The sequence below is a fragment of the Pempheris klunzingeri genome, chromosome 1 (assembly GCF_042242105.1).
Source record: "Pempheris klunzingeri isolate RE-2024b chromosome 1, fPemKlu1.hap1, whole genome shotgun sequence".
NCBI lineage: Eukaryota > Metazoa > Chordata > Actinopteri > Acropomatiformes > Pempheridae > Pempheris > Pempheris klunzingeri.
This window is the reverse complement of record NC_092012.1, coordinates 11,676,306-11,700,115: the sequence shown is the minus strand read 5'-3', so window position 1 is coordinate 11,700,115 and position 23,810 is coordinate 11,676,306. Positions and strand designations below refer to the sequence as shown.

General features: G+C 37.6%; 1 protein-coding gene across 1 annotated transcript in view; it reads left to right on the top strand.

Moving 5' to 3' along the window:
• gpc6a (glypican 6a) overlaps positions 1-23,810 on the top strand; it is a 130,424-nt gene that overhangs the window by 42,761 nt on the left and 63,853 nt on the right. The gene's annotated exons all lie outside the window — the stretch shown is intronic.

Below are 23,810 nucleotides of genomic sequence, written 5' to 3'. Positions count from 1 at the left end.
CAAAAAACATAATTTAACATTTGTACTAAGTTTAGCAACTCATTAACACATGCATTTGCTACACATTTGTAATTACAACATTTTTGCAAGTTGTTGTATCTGCTGACTTGTAGGGAAACTATATATTTGTTCTTCTTGATGAAGTAACAGTAATTGGATTCTGGTCTTTCAGTTGCAAATTAACAACTAGTTTTTCATTATCTCTTGGTGTTGACAGCTTATCCTTAGGTCTGGGACTTCATTGTGTAGAGGGATACAGATAATTATTCACCAGAGAAAAAAAGTAAAGTCACGAGCCCGTAACAATGCAGGTGTGTCAGTCAGTCAACCACAAAACGTTTATCTTTTCAAATTCTGTCTAAACTCAGACCTCTCACTGGGATTCTAGAAACACACACATCACGTTGGTATTTTAACTGCTATCTTATAGGCTTTAACAAACCCACTCTCAATCCTGTCCTTTGCACCTCTTAGTATCTGGGCTTTGTCATACAGTAAGCCAGTTTTCTGTTTTGCTTTTTTTTCAATCTGTGTGTCACGATAAACTAAAAACACTACAAAATGAACCAAAAAAGTAAAATAACAGCAAGAAGCAGAGGTTGGTCATGAGCCCTGGTTTTGGTAGGTGGTGTTACGGAGGACTTGGGGTCAGGAGGTGAGGTGCAGTTGAAAGAGATGGGTTTTCACCCTGTGTCAGGAAATGGACACAGAATCTGTCAAGCTGACTGAGAGAGAGAAGAAACAGACCTGGAGTGAAAGCCTGAATAATGGTCTGGAGGTAGTAGAGTGCTGTGTTGGGTTACTGGGGTCATTGTTCACTGTTTTGTCCACCATGAACAAGATGATAGTAATAACATCCCCCATACAATGCAGTCAAAAAACACTACCACAATTCAATAACAAGACAAAACACGGCTCCAAAAACTATCCGAGATTTGAGTCAGCACCTGTTTGATGTGGCAGTTTATTCAACAATAATTCAATATTGCAAAATTCACCAAATAAATATAAAATCTGGGCTGTTGTATTGAATTGAATTATATTTCATGTGTGTTATTATTTCTACCTTCTTCTATTGGGCTATAGTACAGTACAAGTTGTGAATGCTACAGATAGCTTTCAGTGGGGTTACACACCTAAGAACTGTAAAACAATTACTAAAAACTGTATTATTTTACTTTGTGATCCATCCCTGTTAATTGTCTAAATCCGCATATTCTGTTGAGGGCTGTGCAGACTGGAGGCTATTTCAGCATGAATTAAGCAAGAGGTGGGGAACACCCTTTATTAATATTAAATGTAGATCTTAAATTTCTCTTGGCTTCATGTTTCTGCCTTACAGCATTTATTTTAATACCCAAATATGCACAGTGTGTCTCATTAAATTTGAAGTAAAGTGCGACCTTGTGCAGAAACAGAACAGTGTCCATCTCTCACAGCAAAAGTGAGGTGTGAGAATGTGCTCTACTTTACTCATTCCTAAAACTCTTCAAGCCTCATTAACTACGAAAACAAGCCAACTAGCAGCTGTGAATGGTTTGTCTCCCTCTGCGAGATGCAGAGCCTTTTCTTGGCTCAAGCAAATGTTACAGAGTCCCTGCTGGAGCAGGCAATCACCAAGGCAGATGATAATGGGAAAAGTTAAATGGTTATGTCATCTTGTGCTGAGTGGTAATGTTTATATACAGTAATTCAGGACAATGTGGGCTGCATGTATTTATAGGATATGAAAGTAAATGATGTGTTTTGATAGATCTGAGCCAAAGATTTTCACATTTTTAAAAATATAAAATGTCATTTTATTCTTAATTCTTAACCAAGTCTACAGTCATAATACCAGCACTGTGTGGCATCACTGAGGCACGGTGATGCTTCAAGGTAAATGCTAATGTCAGCATGCAAACATGCACCCAGTCATTGAGTTTGGTGGGGGTGAATATCAGTACTGAATTGCATGGCTGTCTATTCAACAGTTGTTGAGACATGCACTAAATTGCATAAACAACAGCCTGGTGGCAATGGAAGAAAAGTTAGGGGAGTTTGTCAATCCATCAAGTAGATGCTGAGATCAGTGGGAACTTTGACTGGTGGGTGGCACAAGAGGAAAAGCTGTAGCTCACCAAAGTCTTAACAATCTTATTTTCAGGGCACCATTCATATTTGTACTAAATGTCATGGTAATCCATCCAATAGTTCTCAAGAAATCAGTCTGAACCAAAGTTGTGGGCCAACAGAGTGACAGAATGACCTTGCCATTCCAAGAGCCACTGCGTTATTGTAACCAATAACTGCTCTCAGAGTACAATGTAGGCCATTACAATTGTTGTTGACCTTATCTCTTGGGTTCAGCACTTTTACTTGGCTGCTGACAATGGCTTAACTTCTCAGAATTGATAAACAACTGCTGCTGTCTAGCTATCTCGTGCACACATACACAGACCACTCTCATAAAACAGATTTCTTGCCAGACATCACAACATTTGTCTTTTGGTACTTTTTAGGTGCTAAAAATATTTCTCCTTACCCCAAAACAAAATCAATACTTAAGTGTCCAAAACAGACAATCTCTGTGATGCGCCTTAGAGAGCAGGCTAACAACTCTCGGTCTGAGCCAACCCAACAGTGCCAGAATGCTTATCCCCCTCTTTCCTCCACGGAGTTAGCAGGCTTACATCATGTTTACAGCCTGTAGCCTTGTATAAGCAGAATAAATGAAGATTCATTGGTTACTTCCATTGTGTGATACTAACATGCATAAAAACAGTCCGAGCTCATGCATTTTATTTCTGTCACTAAACTGCTTAAATCCAGTTCAAGTGAATTCACATTCTAGTTTTCTCTGCTTTGCGCTTGTATTGATGCATTTGGGATTCCTGGTGCAGTAATCCAGGGGGTTCTGTTGAGAGATTGGTGAAAAGTCATAAAAATAGTGTTTGGTGGTATAGGGAATGAGAAATGGGCCTGCATGGATAAGATGTAATGCACAAGAAAAATGAAACTCACCAAAGGTTGAACAGGCCAAAGAAATGTCATCAAAATGCCACTTAAACATGATTTGGCCTTTTGGATTCTTTCATCACATCAAACTTTGTGCCAGTCATGTGGCTTGAATATGAGTGAAAATGCAGCACGGCCCTCTGAAAAGGTCGATCATGATCTGTTTTGAAATCAAACCTGGACTTAAAGATAAATCCCAGAAGAATTTATTTTATGCATCAGAAAGCATGCTAATGTAACCAGTGACATATATTTTAGGATTTAATCTGTCGTTGAAATTTAAATGATGGGATTTGAAATAAATTGTATAACACAGTGAAGAAAAACAAAGTCATATCACTTTACTCTATGAATTCTGCAAGAGGGTACGTCTTATTATCAACCTATTAATTAATGACTAATGCAGAACATCAGAGGTGAGACATCAGGAAGCTGGGACCTTGCAGCTAGGCAACTGACTGAGAGGCACTGAAATGACTGCTTAATTAAAGTTCATACTGGGGATTATGCTGCCCACTCTCACTCAGCTGGGCTTCTGCTTCAGTTTCACCTCTGAATTTCATGACCTGCTCAGGAAAGTGATGTTCTAAACACAATGATTTATGTTTGGCATCATCACCACAATGATGTCAGGTCAGTGTGGGGTTTGAAAGTCTGAGACCACCATTGAAAATGTTTTTACATTAACCTGGAAATAATCCGAAAGTTTTAGGATTCAGGAACATTTGAAAACATCGGACGGTAGGAGTTTAAAATGAAGAAGAAATATTTAAGATTCTGCAGTATTTCTAGGTATCAAATTTAAGCATATTTGTGGCACTGATCAACTTAGCGTCTTTGCACAAAAGGTCATGTTTCCTTGAGGTGTATCCCTTCCATTGAAGCGCATGTTCAGATGACTCTCAGATGGATTTGATCTGCTTCCCCCTTATGTTCAAAGGAGTGAAGCTGGCTGAGACTTTCTTGATTTTTTTAAAATGTCAAATCTATTGTGATATCTTATAACATATAATATATCTGTATGTATGTTATCTATAAATTGGGGTGACATTTAGTGCCAAACACAACTGGTTATAGAAACTCGTAACCTACGAGCTACGAACTTGCTACTGTAGCTGTTACCAACTTCAACTCCACTAATGTTCTCCTGTTCAACACAGTCCACGCTAATTAGTTTATGCCTGGCAGTCATCCTGAGCCTGCGGCCACCTTGACTATACCTCACCTTCATTTCCCCTCAGATACTAGACACAACAGTCACTGAAAGTGGGGGATTTCACTCCTCCATTCTTGAGCCTCAGGCTGATAGGCCCTATTCACAACAAATAAGAGGATCAAACTGCAATATGTGTGGGTGCAGTGCAGTCACTCAGTACATTAGCAGGGGAAAAGGACAGTGTCTGTAAGCCAGTTTTCTCCCAAGTTGGGTAAAATTTCTTAAAGCAGTTCAATTTGGTTGAACAAATTAGAGTGCTGTTAAAAATAGCAACCCATTCTTTGCTGAAATATCCTGATGTGCTTGATTCTTTCAGTGATGGACATCCATGATTGTGTGTGGGTACATTCTTTATTGTCTTAATCCTTTCATGCATAGAGGTCACTACAGTGTACAGCTATCAAAAAACTGTTTTCTTGAATATGCATGAGTTTTGATGGCGTAGTTGCACATCAGCCAATAAGTGGATGCTAATGCATCATCTCATACACTGCTACTCAGTGGGAAGCCATTGCAAGTGAAAAAAACACCAAGTTGCTCGTTTTTTTCTGTTCAAACCTTCTATAAAAAGAGACCCTTGCAGGTAAGAAAAATATGGGGACATCAAGTAACATCTGAGGAGTCATGCAACTGCAAAATTTTCCAAGTATTGATTTTATATTGGGAGGAAATTACAATTAATCACATGTCCACTGAATTGTACAGCATGCATCATTAGCTATATTTCAACTACTGGACATGTAAAAATGTCTTCAAATCTTGTTTTTCATGCCTAAAGATGAATAAAAACACTCCTGACTGAGGTTATATTAATTCATGCATGAAAGGGTTAATGGAAGATGGTGCAGTTATGTAGCAATTTGTAGGGACTGAAGCTTATCAGCCAATAAACACCTCAGACTAATTTCAGCATCAAACTGGCCTCAACTTTCCTCAGTCTGTTCATATGCTGACTGACATTGAATTTCAGAGTTCAACAAATGCTTTGGGATACAATAATGATGGATTATTTTAAATTGGTTTGACAGTTACCTCTGATAACACAATGAATTGTCACATCCCTCATAATCTTATCTAAATCTTTGAAGTGTAATGCAATTAGCTGTCACTGATTAATCTCCTCACATTACTAATTTTCACCGTGGTGGAAACTGCTGCTTGTGTTGCAAATACAAGGCAAAGTAAGTGCTTGACTGAGATGATTTTACACTCCAATTTCACAGGATTGCTGGAGCAGAGTCAACTTTAGGGTCCCTTTTGTTATTTTATTTTTCATTTTGGCAAGAAAAAGACAAAACAAAGTGTCCATTAAATTCTCATGTGCACAATCACGGTGTGCTCTGGGCAACTTGGAGTGACCCACCAATTCAGCTGACTTTATTAGTCTGAAAAATGAGGGACAGTGGAAGAGATGACAGTGCTTCAGCTTTCATTAACTCTAAATCACTTTCCACACAGAGTGCAACAGTGCACAAAGGTAATTAATTTCCTCAAGGACAATTATTTTAGTGCTTTGAGATAATGACAAGAACTCCTCAATGTTCAATCTTGGTAGATATTGTAGGTGGGATTGAAAGAAAATGATCCCCAAAGGCTTAATTTGGAGTCAGTTTGCGCCATCTCTGGTGTGAAAGTTAATTCACCATGCAGCATATATTTATTTGAGAGAACTCTTTTCATAGTGTGAAATAACTTTAGGAAAATATTAGACTGTGGCAAGAGCAGTTAATGTTGTTACTGCATACTGACACACGTAGTTAAGGAATACAGTGCAGCACCTCAAAAGATATGTGTTGTGCTTAATGCTTGGTTAGTATTTGTATGCCCCATTGTTGACCCTTGTTTTTCAAATTCCTTTTTTACTCTTATTTTAATATTATTCTTTATTGCATATTATCCTTTTTAGCACAGCCTCAAGGGAATACCACCCTGCATTTCATCGTATGTTATATGAGCATATGACAAATACATTTTTATATATTTTTAAATATTTCTCATAGGCTTTAAGAACCTTTAAGCAAACCTAAATGTTAAAACTGTAGCACACCAAATATGAGAACGCAAACAGTAATGCTTTAATGTGCACACTGTAAGATTTTTGAAAATCAGATATTATTGTATATAGATTTTAGAGAAATTCATAGAGTGAATGTTGCCAAACAATTGGTAGGGCTGTGTCTTGTTATAATAATTTAATAAATTATTATTTCTTTTTTTTAGGACAAAGGCATGCAGCTCTCCTGCAGTGCAGGTGGGAGTGGGTTGGGATTAGGAGGAATACATTATCAGTGGGTGTGTTGGGCTCTTGCATCAATGATGGTCTATCAGATCTGTTTCTCTATTTCCCATTAAAAAGCAGAGCTCTCCCCCTACATGATGTGCTACCACAATGGAGAGCAGAGTTAAGACTGGTTTCTCCCAAGAGAAAACAGATGTCCTTGTCTGGGAGTTTGCAATGCGCAAATATATGGCACTCAAATTTTCCGCCATGGGCACTCAATGTCCTATTTTAACTTGAATTCATTTCAATTTCTGAATATATTGAAATCCCTGTCACCATGTTTGCCATGTGTGAAGATGTGCAACAACAGTTTTAGTTTGAACGGCACTGGATTACCCATAAAGAGACTGTCCTCGCCAGTAGACAGCACTGATCTTTTTTTCAAATGCTTGAAATCAAATTTACATTTTCCTGACAGGCAGGGTGGATGGATGGTCTGACAGTCAACAGTGGTTTCTTTTTCCCATTAAGGTGCAATTTCTGCAATCTGAGCCGAGTAGTTCTTGTTGCCTAAAACTTCACCGAACCCCTAACGATATGGATGGCAGATCAGGAAATGTTCGATAAGGAACCGCCATTGTCATCCTTCACTCATGAAGGCACTGACAAAGACAAAGATCACATTTTAAGTGTAGTACATTACATTAATTTGGTTACTACCAGAAAATGTAAACCTTCCATTAATCTCATTATGGCAAATCATGTCTTAATTAAATTTCAACAATATTATGAAAGGTGTTAATAAAGCGCTTAATTAAAAACCAGAATTTGAAAGCAATGCGCTAATGATGCCTCATGTTATTATTTGACCCCCTGAACGTAAGAGCAGACAGACACCTATGACACTACCAGCTGACCGTCACATCTAGGGGTCCACAGGCTCCAAATCCCCTGTGGTTCACAATGAAAGGCCCATGTAGCATGCACTCTTCTGCATCCACCCCTGTCACACAGACCGCTGATGGGTGACAGGAATGATGGATGTGGAAACGGATTGCCTCTCTCTTTAAAGAACTTGCATGCTGGAGGAGCTGAGACTTGTTGGTTTTGACACAGATCAGAGAAAGATCCAAACTAGCAGACTATAGAGCCTAGCATGGTCACAGCCATCCAAACCACTTACTTTCTCCATTTTGTGTGTCGTCTTGTCTGTGCGTGCTTGTTAATAAAGCCCATTTTCTGGGCAGTATTTTTTCTGCTTTGTTGGTTTACTGGTCTCCTCCTCTTTTTGATGAGGTTGTCAGAAAATGTTGATGTTCTGGCACTTGGATTAGATTAGACTATTTGTTAGCAGAGCTTCAGTGATGCTGCAGTTGCACAGTGCCAAGGAGGAAACACAAAATGCGACTGAAATATGATGACTGCATCAGAAGGTACAAAGTTTAATGTATCTGCCAGGCATTCATCTTTAAAATCTTGTTAAGGGTAACATTTAATGTCAAGTTAATTGGCTATGTAAGGGGTATGATGTCAACCTTCCTCACAAACAAATAACAATGAATATTGGTTAAGTCATATTTGCTGGTACTGGAGAACTGCTGTATGTGAAAGTGGTAATAAGTAAAAGGGAGGAAGGTCTCCATTCATTGGATCTTATTGAAAGATCAGTCACAAAGACTACCCCCTTCTTCCTCCACTCCTTCTTATTTCATTATAATGCCTAAGTCATGCCTTTTGGCTCAGGTGCTCTCACATGATTTACCGCCATCCTTTATTTAAAAGGCAACTCCCTCCTGGTTCACGACATTATTCAGCAAGTCTTAAACTATCATTGCCCTGTCTTATTCTCACCGGAGGCAATCACAAATCAGTGTTCTCTCTCTGATTTATTTGTTCTTTTGTCATGCTGCCTCCTGCTTCCTATGCTAGTGCCAACAGGCGTCATAGGTTTAAGGACAGAAGACCAGTTCTGAATAAGAAGTAGTTCCAAATTTATGAGAGCCGAAAAGTGAGAACTATTCTTTTTTTTTTTTTTGGATTCTACATATTAATTCTTGAAAGTGAAGTAGAGACAGCTGGAGAGAAGTACAACCCCATTTCCAAAAAAGTTGGGACACTGTGTAAAATGTAAATAAAAACAGGATGCAATGATTTGCAATTCTCATAAATCCATATTTTATTCAAAATAGAACATAGAAACTAAGAAAATGTACCATTTAAGAAATTGTAATTTTGGATTTCTTGGCAGCAGCGCTCTGCAAAAAAGTTGGGACTGGGCCATGTTCACCATTGTGTAACATTCCCTCTTCTTTTAACAACAGTCTGTAAAGGTCTGGGAAGTGAGGAGACCATTTGCTGAAGGTTTGGGAGAGGAATGGAGGCCCCATTCTTGTCTGATGAAGGATTCTAGCCACGTCCTTGGTCTCCTTTTCTGTTTTTTTGTTTTATGGTGCACCAAATGTTTTCTATTGGTGAAAGGTCTGGACTGCAGGCAGACCAGTTCAGCAGCCGGACTTTTCAACTGCAAAGTCATGCTGTTGTGATGGATGCAGTGTGTGGTTTGGCATTGTCTTGCTGAAATATGCAAGGCCTTCCCTGAAAGAGATGCTGTCTGGATGGGAGCATATCTTGTTCCAAAACTTCTATATACTTTTCAGCAGTGATAGTGCCTTTCCAGATGTGTAAGCTGCCCACACCATAATGCAACCCCATACTGTCAGAGATGCAGGCTTTTGAACTGTGTTCTGATAACAAGCCGGATGGTCCCTCTCCTCTTTAGTCCGCAGGACACGGCGTCCGTGGTTTCCAAAAAGAATTTCAAATTTTGATTCATCTGACCACAGAACAGTTTTCCATTTTGCCTCAGTCTATTTTAAACGAGCTTTTTGCCCAGAGAGGACAGCAGCATTTCTGGATCGTGTTTACATATGGCTTCTTCTTTGCATGATACAGCTTTAACTTTAACACAGACAATGATTTCTGGAAGTGTTCCTGAGAATCATGCCTGTTTTCAATGCAGTGCCGCTAGAGGGCCTGAAGATTACGAGCAGGGAATATTTACCTCGCTCCTTGAGCACAGAGATTTCTCCAGATTCTCTGAATCTTTTGATGATATTATGTACTGTAGATGGTGGACTATTCAAAGTCTTCGCAATTTTACGTTGAGGAACATTTTTCTCACAATTTTCGCAGATTGGTGAACCTCTGCCCTTCTTTTCTTCTGAGAGACTCTGCCTCTCTAAAATGCTCTTTTTATATCCAGCCATGTTTCTGACCTGTTCCCAATTAACCTAATTAGTTGCAAAATGCTTCTCCAGCTGTTTTTTTTTTTTTTTTGTATCAGTACCACTTACTTTTCCAGCCTTTTGTTGCCCCTGTCCCAGCTTTTTTGAGATGTGTTCCTGCCATCCAATTCAAAATGACCTAATATTTTTCATGAAATGGTAAAATGTCTCACTTTCAACATCTGATATGTTGGAATTTGGGTTATATTTAGATCCTTTGCTCAATTAAAAATATCAGTCTGACTCAGACACGCAGAATCACAATTGATAAAATCTAAACCATACCATCTAGATGGCCACCACCTTCACCCACCACCAGTATCTTGACTATATCCACATTTACAGCAATCATGACGAAGCTAGGTGATTATGCTGCAGACTAACTATATTATTCATTCCCATAATTAGTCATTAACCTCCATTGAGTCTACAGGGCAATCAAATTTACTTTTTCATCAAAGTGCTACACATATAGCTAGTCTTGTACATAGATGTCAAGTTCAGTTGACCAGTATATATTGTGTATTATGAAAGAAGGCAGCAACACAGAAAGGAACAGAATATAATGGAGCAGGTTAGCAGCATCACTGGAATTACCAATCTCTTCATGCCGTCTGGGAGCCTGTTGAATATACAGTACCAATTATTTCTGTCATGTAGCTTCTATGCATCTCCAGCAACAACATACAGATACAATAAAGCATTTCAGTGATAGGTGTTGTCACTGAAACATACTGTATTTCTTCCTCTGCTATGTGGGTGTTATGCTTGCATGGTGGAATATAAATTCAGGTTACATGGCATCAGGTTTTAATGACCGCAGTCCTTCATGTGAGAAATGACAACGGGCTAGAGCCAAGCAAACGTATAAAAACTGTATACCGTTTGCTGTGAGCAGTTTGTAGTGTGAATCTTTATGTATACTGCTTTTGTGGATATATTAACCAATTTAATGTTTAAAGAACTTTTTCAAAAAGAATGAATAGTTTATCCCTGAAATTTTCAGGAAGACAAGAGTAGTTACTTCAGGTCATCTAATTTATTATGCTTTGAATGCACCATTTAGAAGCCTGTCATAGCACGATGCCTTTGTTTACAGCAGGGGTGTCCAAACTTTTTGCAAAGAGGGCCATATTTGGGAGGTGAAAATGCGTGGGGGGCCGACCATTCAGCCTGACATTTTTTTAACCATTAACATTAAATGCGAACAAAATATTTCATGAAATTTTTTTAATTGCAAATGGCATACTTTTCATGTCTTAACACAGTAAACAAATCTAAAGTTTTACCAAAATCACTCTGCCTTTCATATTTGAAGACCACATAAAAAAGATAAAAGTCTGTCTGGAAAAAAACATCTTTTTTGAAATACATTTGAAACATTACATATTATTCACTATGAAATGCTCACTATGAACTTCTAAATTCAAACATGTGAACAGGAAAGTAACACTAACAGTTACAATTGGATAATGTTCATTTGATAACGTTACTTTAAAACCGACAATTAAGTAAGAAAGCATGGCTTTACTTTGTGTTTCGACTGCATCTGCAGTCTTCCTCTGAGCATCATCACACGCCGGATGACGCTCTGAAGAAGACTGTTTTCTTACTGAATTGTCGGTTTAAAAATTACTCGTGATCAAAAAGGAGAAAGGCAGTGTTTTTCATTATTTCAATTTTAGACTCAGATCAAATGTCAGATTTAATGTCAGATGAAACATCTTCAATTCTCCGTACCACAGTGTTACGGGCCAGGCAAACATTACCAAACGAATTCACCCTCAGTAAAGGGTTTGCAGCACTTGGCAATCAGCGTTGCCACCTCATAACTTGCCTTTGTGGCATTTTCATTCGATTCACGGGCTCTTGTAAAAAAGCACTACTGTGCCGTCGAAGCAGCTTCCGGTTGCTTCAATTTTGCGCCACGTTCGTTCCCGGTTAGCTTGTCGTAGTTAGCGTGTTTCGTCTGGTAGTGCCTCTTGATGTTGAACTCCTTGAAAACAGCCACAGTCTCCTGGCAAATTAGGCAGACACAGTTGTTTCGTATTTCGGTGAAAAAATACTCCAATTTCCATTTGTCTTGAAAGCGGCGGCCCTTTTATTTACAGTCGCCATTTTAACAATGCCCTTTGACCCTTGTGACGAGGGTCAAAGTTTCCCGCGGCGAGAGTGTGGCCACAGGTCTGCTGCCATCTTCTGGTAAAATAAATAGTTTTTGTACACTGTATTTTATACTGTGGTCAACAGTGCTGGCGGCCGCATATTATTGATTTTATGACAGAAGCTGCGGGCCGCAGGAAATTTGAACACGGGCCGCATTTGGCCCGCGGGACGGACTTTGGACACCCCTGGTTTACATCTACTAATACTATTTTTTTCCCTCTTTTTTCATGTACTGTATTGGCATGTGATAACATTCCTGCATTACAATTCATTGGATACAAATTATCTTTCAACTAACTTACAAATCTGCATAAGAAACTGGCATGGATATCCACTCATCCTTTATTCACAGAGCCAGATGGTATGTTTGGCCACCATCAAGCATCTTATAATACAACAGATGCTGAATTGTGAAATTTCTCTATTTTGGCTAGCTGGCTGTGTGCCATTATGTCTAAAAAGGCATTATACAAGGCAAATATGTGACCCCTCCCCCCTCCCCTCAACCTCTTATCAGAGAGCATCAAGAACAGCCAAAGTTATTTCTTTGAGAACACAAAATGTGCCTCTCTTCAATTCAGTCTGTCAGCTCTCTGCATAAAAGTCTTCTACACTCAACCTTTCTCCCAGGGATTTCAGCTGAGATTCACTAGGCTGTCAGAAAACAATTGCTCTTTGTAAAAGGCAGTGGCTGGTGCAACTTTAATTTTAAAGATGTTTTAAATGAGCTGCCACTGTGTGATTGATGGGCTGTGAGAAACTTGCCTCCTGTTCCTCTATATCCTACAACAGAGGCCTTTAATTATGAGCCCCTTGTATTGATGCTGTCAGCTGCAGTGTGATATGTATCATGTGTGGGGGCAGAATGGATTTTACCACCTGGTCGTCCGCTTCGTACAGTATCATTGCGCGCAATGTCATCAGTTGAAAATGCAATGTCATCAAAGCAGAGTGGTATTGCCTGGGGACCAAGGCCTTTGGTATTCATGTATTCACTCATCTGTTCACTCTCACTCATAGTTTAAAGTGAATTTGATTTTGATTGATGAACAATCATCCACGAACTGACCTACCATTGAGTCAGTACTTACTCTATATATGTCTATGTTTCATGCTAACTCTCTGTGCATCCTTAGAAAATAATTAAGCACTTGAACACACTTGAAACACCTTTAAATGTCAAAGTTGAGTATCTTTTTATCCATTCACTTTGACAGCTTTGGTCATACCCTGCCAGAAAAATTTAGTTTGCCAAATGTGAATATCATCTAATTAATTCTCTCTGTATTTTGGGATAAAAGAAAAAAAACACCATTGTTTATTCTATTGATGTTGACAAAACTGATGCTCTTTGAAAATCAGGTAAGCTTTGCAGCCTATTATATATGTATGGCTGATGTATACTGCACATAAGTTCTTCTGTAACTGTGAATGTACTTGATGTCACAATATCTGTTAAATAACAATTTAAATCAGTTAGGATGAGTTAAAACATGGCACTTTGATTGAAACATTCATGCTTAATCATATTCATGTAAAACCCACTGGATCTCAAGTAGAGATGAGTGATCTATCAGCACCATGAGCAATCTTAACATAATTAAATGGAAATAACTCAGAAATTTAAGAAATATCATAGTAAATTTTCTGGAAATTAAATTCAGAAACTGTTTAGAAATCAAATAACTAGAGGGGAATGTCTATTTGTGGCTAATCCAGGAAATGTACTATCTTTTTAAAGGCTGCTTTAAAAATGGTATGTAACCACATTGATGCAAAAATAGATTCATTTTAACATAAAGCATTTCGTATGGATTTGTAAAACATACCATGATCGCCTAATACAACCAGATTTACTGAAGAGATACCCATCATGTTATGAATTATTTAGAAAAGTCTCTTTTTATGCAATGCTCCTGTCACACAAACAAGATAACACCTTGTCCATTCAGAAGATACCCTTGATTTAAAAAAACAAAAAGTAAAAGTGAAAAATGTCTTGTAGTCACCAACTTTTACAGTCTGTCATCAGAATAAATGTAACCACAGTCATTTACACCTAGCGTGTGTGCAAAATTATGAGGTGATGTAGACTTTTATTTGCACAAAGTGTTTAAATATAGTGTTATAGTGTGAAAACAGAAATCCCTAAAGAAGTGTATCTTTTTCTCTCCTCTCAGCCCAAAGTCTAACCTGTTTTTCCTCCCCTGAGCCCATCGGCTGGTGAAAAGTTTCATTGCTGGGTGTGATGTCACTGTTCCCACCTGGAAAAATGCCAGAGACTGAAATGTGCCCAGTATCAATGTGGGAGAACAGACTGGTTTCTTCTCTCGTGGCTTTTAACTTACCTCTGCATTGTTGCTTTGCACTTAAATGGAAAGTCAAGAGAACTTTTTTCTCGGTTCTCTGAAAGGATATAATGTGAGTTCACCACCTTTTGTGGTGAGGCTGTCAGAGGTTGGTCTTTTGTGAAGCTGAAGTTCCTCTGCTGCTGCTTGGTAGTTGGATTTTGGGTGCCTATTATTGCCTTATAATCTGCATTGCTGAAACTTATTTGGTCTTTCATCAACGCGTCACTGGTCGTCTTGATTATAAACAGGGATGCTCTCCTTTGACTGATATTATGTTTTCCATCCAGTGTCATTAGGATATGTTAACGCATGATAATTAAGGTCCTGTTATCAAGCTTCTCCTTAATGAACGATTGGGATTCATCAACATCAACACGTAAATGATTGAAAGCAGATGTTTCTGAATGTTTAATGAATCTGGCTTGTGCATACTGACAGGGTGTTATCATGTGCAGAAAATTGTCATTTGTCTCTGTGTATGAGTGTAAACTGAAATACTGACACTGTAGTTTATGTTTAGATACATAGAAAAAACATAGAAGTGTGCAGTTAGGAATAATGTGTAGTAAAATATTTATAATCACGATACTGCTGTTGTTTTTTCTTGTGTTTTAAAATGTTAACAGTTTTTAGTTCCCAAAGTGAACCAGAGAATGTTACCCTAGAGAAATGAGTGATTGTACTTTGTTTCAGAAATACCCCCAAAACATATTATTCAATGCAATCCTTCCTAGACAGGTTGACCAAATATTAAATATTAAGAAAACATTGTTCTTACAGCTTAAATGTGCATCCAAGGGGAGAGAAAGAAGTCATGCAGCCAGTAACAAGGAAACTCACAGTGTCTGCCAGTGACCATTCCCATTTGCCATTTTCTTTAATGAATACTCCTTATGCAATGTTGAACCCAATCAAATGAGGAATCTTGGGAGCAGAGATTTCAAATATTGTCCAAATATTTTGGATTAATTAGTATCGTCTTAGACAGGAGACCTGACTGCATCAAATTAAAAAAAAAAAAAAAAATATATATATATATATATATATATACAGAATATTCATTGCTTACATGAATACCAACAAACACTGCAAACAAAATTATTTTTTTGCGGATAAAATTAAAGCAGAGCCTTAAGGTTTCACATACAGTATTGATTATGTTAATCATTGTTTGGTTTGCTTTAACACTCAAATAATTATCCACAAATAGAGTTGAAAGTCAGAGCCAAAGCTTTGTTTGTCACCAGTAGCAGTCTGTTCAAGGTAACAAACCGGACAGAAAACAATATCAACATAATTGGCTGAAGACGCGCGCACACAGACACACACACACAAGCACACACAGACACACACACACACACACAGACACACAAATTTTGTTGTATCTTGTGCAGTAAATGCAAATTGGAGCAAACTAAACAAAACAAACCATGAAGTTATTTCAAATATCTGATGTTAATAATAGAGAAGAGTCGGCTTTAAATTGTGAATAACAAGATGATATAAAACTGTTTTGCTAGTCCACCATAAGCATTAAGTGCACATACTGCTTGCATAGATGGTGAGTCACTGATGATGACTGCTTTAATGTTTTCTATATGGAGGCAATAATTGGAGTCACCGCTATCAAACATTTTTATTGACTTTTTCTGTATTATCAAAAAATGGAATATTAGTATGAATAGTTAATAAATGTGCTGCAAATGCCTGCAAATGTCATCACTTATATGTTATTAAGTGCTAATATAATGTATAAGTCTGATCAATGATCAAGAAATTGCAGTGTTTCACAGGCCTACAACTAAAAATGATTGTTTCATTGTTACCAGTATAAAAAAAGTTACAAGTGGAAGGAGACAGATAGATGTGCTGTGTATGTAAAGTTGTCTCAAACATTAAAGGTAAACAGCAGGCGTTGGTGTCTGTCCCTTACAATCAGAGTGAACGTGTCCACCAGCAGCAGCCTTAATAGGAAATGATGTCACATGACATGTTGTGTTATCTCTGACAGGCACCACCACCATGAGAGCGCTCTCCCCACCTACACATATATGCTAACTTGAAAAGCAAATACTCTATGAGAGAGACAAAACATCCTCGTGATTATAGTCATGATTACTGTGTATGATGTGTTTGAGAAGATGTCTTCACATTAAGCAATATCAAAATAACTTCACTCTGTTTAGCAGTCCAGGAACACATAACAGTGGATGAAATGTGACACTAACCGTGTGTGTAAGAGGATCTAGATCAGAGGATCTGACAAGGTCAGAGATGTGGTTAGGTGCTAGTCCAGCACAATTTACCGGTTAGCGTCGAAGGTGACCAAGAAATTCTCAGTATCAATGTTATTAACAAATCTGATTAGATTTTGATCAAACAGAGAGTGAAGCATAATGTATTTGTCCACAGTAAATTATATCAATGTTACAATTATCCGATTAAACAATAGTGTGTGTTTCTTCAGAAGTGTCTGTTGAATAGCGTTGGAAACATCTTCCCTCAGATTAGAGGGGAAGCTTTTTCCTACATTTCTGTAATTTTCTGAAACTCACAATCTGACAGTCACACCCCCTGCACACAGTGATGGGCCACCTGTGTGGAGGTGAGAATAGAGCCATGGTCTGAACTTCCTTGTCGAGTTCTCTTTTTCATTGTTGACACATCCTATTTCTGTCACTTTCCATGTGAACAGACAAATGAAACACCATGTATGCCTTCCAGGAGAGACTGTCTGAATATGACAGACTATCTGAAAATTATCCTCATATTTAAATTAAATTGTGTATCCACCTGCTCTGTGAAGGTCATCTTTTCAGTCAGCCTACAAGTGTGGCCATTCAGAACCACTAAAAACACTTTGAAAGGAAGTTGTGTGAACTAGTTCTGCGCATGCATAACCCAACAGAGTCTACAGACATGCTAGTGGCTCTGTGATGCTGTACGTAGGCACCGTAGCGCTTTGAGCTAAATGGTTCTGTGCAATAGACATTCTGTGTGCAATTATTACTTCAATTGTTTATATTACTTGAATTTGTATATAGTTTTTCTTCTTGAACATATTCTTTAATCTTGTGTGTGTGTACTGTATAGCTACTGTTTATTTACCTCGTTTCTTTTTCTATTTAACTATATATCTTTTTCTTTTTTTCTAAACCTGAAGCAGCATTGAAGGCAAAAGGGCAAAGCAAGAATTTCACTGGGTGGTGAAATTTGTTTTTATCTGTACATATAACAATAAAACGATAATACAACAATAAAAGGAGGGGCAGGGTAAACCCTGGACTGGTCGCCAGTCAATCACAGGGCGGACACATAGAGACATTCTCACATTAAAACCTACAGATAATTTAGAGTCACCAGTAAACCTAATCTGCATGCCTTTGGATGGTGGGAGTAAGATGGAGTAGCCAAGCAAGAATATTTTTTCAAGGTAACTGTTAGTTATTTTGTATATAGAGAAACGGTCAAAACATTGAACATCTCGTGGCCGCTGGACAGACGGTGTCTCTCTGACTCTTTTCAAAATGCATTACATAACCAGGCCAAAAGATATAAAATGTAATGATACGCTAAGCTTTGTACAATAAGTGCCCTCTGGTTATTCAAGACTGTTGGACCATTAATTGAAATTTAGTCCTAATTAACTATACTAAGAATTACAGATTCCATTGTTTGAGCCAGTTAAAAATGAGCTACTGAGTTTTAAAATGGTGTGAAATAAAATTAATGGCTGAATGCTTTTTTTCCTGTGGATAAAGTGTTATTATCAGAGCAACAGAAAGGTCACCTTTATTAATCATAATAATTATTTACAGTAATTAGGCCAGATATTGAAGGACCACTTTGTACTGGTCTCAGACAAAATTGATTCTTCACACTCAGAATTACTTCAAGGGTACTAACACGCTGTATATTTTCTATGCAATATGAAAATTACAAAGTCCAGCCTCAATTATGACTGGCTCTAATGTGGTGGTTCAATTCATTGCAGCTTTTTTATTGTTATGTATAGGCTTTTTATTTATTTTGCTTTATCCTTGGATAAAACCTAAAGGTGACATGATGATGAATAATCGATCATAAGTGATATTTATACAGCAGCTCTATGTAAAAGGTCCCTTTTGTGAACTTTACAGAACATTTACTGTATGTTACATAACCACGGTATCATAATATGGATCAATACAGTAAAAAGAATTATTATTAGATTCAATTTAAAAAAAAAAACCCTGTAAAAGATGGAACACATTTTTATTGCCCGAAGACCTTGAGAAGGTTGTTCTATACTTTTCTAAGCTCTGTTAGAAATACTGAACAGTACATTAATTGGGTTTTTTCTTTTTTTATTAAAATAAAACTCTGGAGGAGATCATAATTTGATTTTACACCAACACACTCCACAGTGAAGAGCCAATTACTGATATCATGATATATATCTACAGTAGCAGTCAAAAGTTTGGACACAACTTCTCATTCAATGGTTTTTTTTCTTTTTTTCTATTATTTTCTGCATGGTAGATTGATATTGAAGATAATGAACACTATGAAGGAACACATCTGGAATTCTGTAGGAAACGGAATATGTTTTATATTTTAGATTCTTCAATGCAGCCTCCTTTGGTGACAGCTTTGCACACTCTTGGTAACTCTCTCAGTCAGGTTCATGTATGAATGGTGTGTAATCAACACGTGTGCCTTGTTAATTTGTGGAATTTCTTGCCTTCTTAATGTGTTTGAGACCACCAGTTGTGTTGTGCACAGGTAGTGTTGGTACGCAGTTCTATAGAGTGAATAGCCCCGTCTGACTACTGTTGAAATCCATATTATGGCAAGAATCACTCAACTAAGTAAAGAGAAACGACAGTCCATCTCTACTTTAAGACATGAAGGCCAGTCAATCTGGAAAATTTCAAACACTTTTAATGTATCCTCGAGTGCAGTCATGAAAACTATCAAATGCTATGATGAAACTGGCTCTCATGAGGACCGCCCGAGGAAAGGAAGACCAAGAGTTACTTCTGCTGCAGAGGATAAGTTCATTAGAGTTGCCAGCCTCAGAGACAGCAAATTAACAGCACCTCAGATTAGAGCCACATAAATGCTTCACAGAGTTACAAGTAGCAGACACATCTCAACATCAACTGTTCAGAGGAGCGTGAATCATGGTCAAACTGCTGCCAGTACTGAGGAAGAATGTAGAAGAAGAAGAAGAGAATTGCTTCGGCAAGAAACACAAGGAATGAACATTAGACCAGTGGAAATCTGGACTGTGGTCTGATGAGTCCAAATTTGAGAGTTTTGGTTCCACTCTCCATGTCACAAGTGCTCAGCACATCTGGGAACTCCTTCAAGACTCTTGGAAAACCATTTCAAGCGACGACATATATATATATATATAGATTTTATAGCTGATTTTGTTTGTACAAGAAAAGATTCATTCAAATACAATTCATTTAGTGTGATATTCAATAAACCGACAATGAAATGTCTGAGAAACCTTTTGATATATGTGCCTGTCTGTTTCCCAGATGTCTGTTTCCCATTTTCTTGCTACACCCATAAAGCTTTTTCTGATTTTATTTTGTTTGATTACTTGATTACTTGAGAGACTTGGATGTGGGATGATTCCTTAATGCATTGTGTCAGGAAACATACACCCATGTATCGATATGTTTCCAAGTATTAAGACCCTAAAGGCCGGATAGCTGAATGTTATCCAAGGTCATAAACTCTCAGTGATAATTCCTCGGCCAAATATGTATTTTGGTCAGTAGAGAGCAATTCACTCTTCATGAATTGGCAGACTGTAGCTGTTTTCTGAAACTCTCAGTACAGTCTGTTTTCCAGGTAAAAGGCCTTGGAATCACATAAAAATTTAACAGTTGTGCAAGAGAAAGATGGTGATTATTTCAGTGGACTTGTTCATTAGTTCAAGTACTCTTAGGCTCAGATTATATAACTTTAAACTCTGGTCAATTGTGATTATCTGAACATATGTCACAAGAGCCTTTCTAAAGGTAGGCAGCTGTTTTCTGTAAATTGTATTAGAAAGTAGAAAGTCTAATTTCTCTTTTTACATCACACAGGACTGTTTTTAAGCACACACACAAAGAACACTTTATAACATTGTGCTGGGGAAAGGGAGTGTAGTGTCTTAATGAGTTGGTTTGGTTTGATTTGGGTTGTTTCTGTTTGTTTTTATTCTGATTGTCTTTCTCGTTTTTAATGTTTTATTTCTGTTGACTTGATTGATTTGATTGAGCTGTGCTCTGTGAACAACGGGGCATCGAGCTCGGATGTTTATGTTTAGAACTAAGTTTAATCAAAAAATATAAAAAAGGGGCAGGACTTGATAAGTGTTTACTTCCTCCGACTCCATTTCAGTTTGTGAATTTGCTGTATGCTTGCTGTTAAAGTGATTGGTATCATATTTTATTTTATTTAAAAGGAAAATCTAATCTAATTTAAGCCCTTCAAGTGGGCTTTAAAGGAGGTGCTGCTCCTTACACCCAACACAATCAGCAGTAGAGCTCAGCAATCTGGCTACTGGGGCTAAAAAAGGCATTCTGAAATGAAAAGTGTGAACTCATACTTGGTTTATGCTTGAATACTTGATTTATCAAAATGCTGTATGGATGCAAAATTCTTGCAATAAATTTGTGGACAAAAAAAAACAGAAATACATCCACTGAGGCCTGAAAATAACAGGGAACCACTGAAGTCAGTAATTTTCCGTCATTTTGATTGGACAATATATAATCACATCCAGCAGTCCAACAACATAACCAGGGCTGCTCTTGATCAGCTACCAAATAGCTACTTATAATCACCTGATGCCTGAAATTAATACATCACCATTTATATAGCCCAGATCCACAGGGTATTTTATCAGGTTAAGTTATCAAATTATTATCCATCAGCAGTCTTTCACATTAACTTCACTTTACTTCATACTACTGCACAGAATACAGCGTGATGTGTTCATAATGTCTGCTAATGTCGTTGCCTGGGACTCAATTAGCCTGCATAGAAATTAATTTTGTGAGTTCAGAATTCTCGTTCCAGCAGAATTCATCTTAGCTCAGTATTTCAAGTTTTAGTAGTTCTTTTCTTTCATGGAAATAATTGTAATGAACTTGTGTGAACTATCCAGACATGAAAACTCTCCCAATTCTCTTTTCCAACCTACTCCACAGACATATGGAGGGACAACTTTTATACAAGGACTAAGTATAAGGGGGAGATTGCAGGTCCTTTATGGGAGTATATACTGTATGTTGTTAACAGTATATATTGTCTATTTTCAGTAATCCTCAGAGGTTCATGTTTTAGGTTTGATGAAATTTCAAAATGTGAAAGCTTATCACGTGATAATTAAGATGGATTTCTGAACAGTTGGACTATATCACTATTCGCTGAGTGGTCACAGCCCTCGTAGGACCCTGCAATATCAGTTAGACCTGACAGTGCAGGGTCTACCTGCCATTTTCTGCCAGCAACTCGGCAGAAAAAAAGGTCACGATTTACATTCTGAGATAATGCATGCAGTGTCAAGTGTAGGAGAAAATATATCCATCTCAGCTCTTGCCAAATATTCAGGAATGTTTTTAAACTTTAAATACATGTATGAGTCTTTTTCATAACTACAGCATATAATATGAATAATATTGTTTTGCATTTGTTTTATGATATTTTCACCCATGCTGAGAGCCATTTAAATGGTAACACAGATACGATACTGCATGCACAATACTCAGGGGCTTACGTGTCCTTGATTCGAGTCTAATTGGAAAAATGGAATGAAAAAGACCCTGCAGGCTTCTAATATTTAAACAAATGTAGGTGTAATGGCAGGTCACTTGGTTGAAAAGAAAAACTAGAATGAGTGACTAGGGATTGGTCTCCTGTTTGAGGTGTGGACATGGTGGATTTAGAAAGACAAGAGGATTGACTAAACAAGCTGCAGAATACAAAGCTGGTCAAATGGATTCCAGAGCAGTTTAACATGGAACTGCCAGTGATCTGGGAAGTTTTGGGCAAGCGAACCCCAGGTTACATTAGCATGGCGAGCCAGAGGATATGCAGATATAATGTATTACAGTAAGTTTGTCAGGCACTCACGCTGGTGGTTTAGCACATTTGGCAGAACAGTGGATTATCAGGCAGGGTTGAGGATTTTAGTCTCAGCAATGTCAAACTGTTCAGGGTTTGACTCTTCAGCTGAGCTGCAGTTTGAGTGTTTGTATTATTCTACTTACCGTAGTCAGCAGTTAATTTAGACATTGCCTTTTCCCTTTAGGATCTGAAACAGTTTACACTTCGCCAAAATATGCTTTGATAACACTGAATGGTGCACACAGTCAAGAATGAATGTAATGAGCTGTATTTTGTTGTTTTTATTCATGTAAATGAATTAACTGGCATTTTGCACAGTGAATATATTCCAAATGAAATTTCAATAGAATTGAAATAAGATATGAAGTGCAATAGTCTTAAAACGTTAATTTTCTAAGATTCTGTTGCGTTTTTTATATTTTACATCAAATATTTTAGACTTTGCTTTTCCTCTTACATTCAACACATCCCTGCTTCTCTATAAAGAAAACAGACTAAATGTGATCTGAGTAATGTCTTATGGTTGAGGCATATTATCACAGGAGGGAGATGTATTATTAGGCGTGCACATGACCACTGTGTAGGGGTGTGACTGCTATCATTAACAATGAGAAGAAATATCAGCCAGCAAGAATCCCCGACCAATAGAAGAGCTCCCGTATGGCTTATTAGCAAGCATGACACGTGAAATGTCTGCAGCATGTTTGTTTACAAAGAAGGGAGGAGAAACATTTGACATTTGTGCATGGAGAGATGCGTTATGATCTTCTCAACATTCACGCTTGTGCATTCAGGGACATGGGATCCTATTAGTGAGGCTTCAATGACAATCTACTGCTAATGCTGAGTTTTTTTCAATCTATTTTTCTCTTTGTTGTTTCAGTTAATGCTCAAGAGATCAGGTGCTCACATAGAAGAAAGCCACTTAGGCAGATGACAAAGACACAATGATATAATTGCTGTGAATGTTAAATTTGAATTATATTTAGTTGCACTTGCACATTTTGATGTCTACATTTGAAGTAATTTACAATGTAAAGAAATGTAAAACAGCACATTGTTAAAGTTAAACTGGAGTTAAAATTAATTTCAGCTAAGAGCTATCCTTTGGTCAACATTTTGGCTGGCCTACTTTACTTTATTAAAAACTTTAAATTTAAAACTGCAATCACCCCCTGCATTAATTTTTGGTTCCAACTTACTGTGCCGACATTGTAAATGATTTCTTCGCCACATCTGTGATTCTAATCCTCCTACTTTACTCCTACTCAGTCCATGTTATGACTCATATCAAAGTGTAATGTACTGAATGCTGAGGTCACAGGACTACTCATTGCTGTGAGTTTTCACATTCTCATTATTAGAAACCATTCAAAATACTATGTTACTTATTATTTGTTATAAGGTTTTTGCATCACAATGTCACAGTGTCAGGTGTGTGCACTGAATCAATGGCA